Here is a 2,350-nt window from a genome sequence, read left to right on the forward strand (position 1 = left end):
CACACACACACACACAGGAACATTCACGCACACACACACACACGCGCGCGCGCGCACACACACACACATATATATATATATATATATATACAGGAACATTCACACATACAGGAACATTCACACTTACAGAACATCACGGATGCAGACACACACACACACAGAGAACATCACGGATGCAGACACACACGCACACACATACACAGCAACACGCATACACACAACACATATTGAGTGAGTGAGGGAGTGAGTGAGTGAGAATGTGTGCGTGTGCGTGTGTGTGCGTAAATGTGTACTTGCATGAACATGGACCGATCCTATGGCCATGAATATATATGCCGGTACCACATACATACCTATCCGCATACGTGACAGCGTGAAGTCGATGATATTGACCATCAGCCCGTGCGTGGCGATGGTGTGCGTCTGCCCGCCAATAGTGTAGCTGATGTTCGGTACATCTGTGGTGGCCACCATCACATTACCCCAGTGCAGGTCTCGGTGTTCGAATTGGAGGACGTCCTCAGTCACAGCCATAGAGAAGGCCATCTGCGCTATGACACTCTGCGCCTGGAAGACACTGTTCAGCTGCGGTACGTATATTGATATATATATACGTAGGTGGATCATGGGGCGTGAGTATATGGCAGAAGAGAAAACGTACCAAGTGATTTATATACGTATATTGATTTATATGCGTATAGGGTGGGTGGATCATGGGGTGGGAGTAAATGGCGGAACGAAAAACGTACCAAGACCTATCCCCAGACAGGCAATAACACACTGGGTTTGGAAGACACTGTTCAGCCACGGTACGTATACTGACACTTGTACGGAGATCCCTATCAGGTCAAAGCACTTATAGGCTCAGTAAACTCTTGGTCATGCACCAATACTTCACTTAAACTCTTGAACGGACATCAATACTTCACTCGCGCCAATACACTGGCCGCTAATGGGGCGCACATGCCGTACAAATAGAGACAGACCGTCTCTTTGTATCTATCATAGCGTCCACACAGGAACACGGTAAAGGTACACATGTATTTACAGACATATATTTACAGACATATATTAACGGGCATATAATCACATATAAAGACATACATTTACAGACTTATTTACAGACATATTTACACACATATTTACACACATATTCACACACATATATTTACACACATATATGTACAGACATATATTTACACACATATTTACACACATATAATAACACATATATATTTACACACATATATTTACACATGTATTTACACACATATATTAACACGCATATAATTACACACATATATTTACACATATATATATACTGACATATATTTACAGACATGTATTTACACACATATTTACACACATATATTTACACACATATTTACACACATATATTTACACACATATATTTGCAGACATATATTTACAGACATATATTTACACACATATTTACACATATATTTACACACATGTAATAACACACCTATATAAACCGACATATATTGACAGACATATATTTCCACACATATACTTACACATAAATAATAACACACAAATATTTACAGACATATATTAGCACATATATTTACACACATATATTGACAGACATGTTTACAGACATATATTTACAGACATATATTTATACACATGATAACACACAAATATTTACACACATATTAACACACATATATTTACACACATATATTTACACACGTATGCTTACACACATATATTTACACACATATACTTAAACACATATCTGTTCATGAACATACCGCGATGTTCTCCAGGTCAGTCCCGCCATTGGCAAAGATGAACACCACAAACAACTGCTCCGCTCCAAAATCGACCGGTCTTTCGTTTTCAGAGGTGGTATTGGCATTGTAATCGTCCCATTTTTGGACCAGAAAATCGGGAAAGGGGCCACGCGCCACGCTTATGCCTTTGACTTCGATTAGATTGGGAGCGATGTGGCGATGCGAATTCAGGGTAGCGGTCATGATGACTTCCTGCAGAACGTCTTTGTAACAAGTACAGTCGAATTGGTAGTAAGGCTTACCATAGGCTTTATCTTTGCAACGAGTACAGTCGATTATGTGGTAAGGCTTACCATCAGCTTCATCTTGTGCACTTAAGGGAGCCGTATGATTGCATATATACGCATGCGGCTGATACTTTGCCAGTAGCCAGTAAGCGGGTGCAGTGAGTGTGATCGAATGAACTCATCCGACATATGGTCATTAACAGTGGCGAGTGGAGATGAGATTCGTAACGAAAACCAAAGACACGCCAAGGCACACGTGGAACAAGGTGTGCACAAGACACTGTGATTGGCCTGATAGCGACT

General features: G+C 40.6%; 1 pseudogene across 1 annotated transcript; it reads right to left on the reverse strand.

Moving 5' to 3' along the window:
- Positions 1 to 353: 353 nt before the first annotated feature.
- SARC_09187 (hypothetical protein) lies at positions 354 to 2,003 on the reverse strand (annotated as a pseudogene; the record flags this gene model as incomplete). The annotated part of the gene is made up of 2 exons: positions 354 to 585; positions 1,779 to 2,003.
- Positions 2,004 to 2,350: the final 347 nt, after the last annotated feature.

This window comes from Sphaeroforma arctica, assembly GCF_001186125.1.
Source record: "Sphaeroforma arctica JP610 unplaced genomic scaffold supercont1.905, whole genome shotgun sequence".
Lineage (NCBI taxonomy): Eukaryota > Ichthyosporea > Ichthyophonida > Sphaeroforma > Sphaeroforma arctica.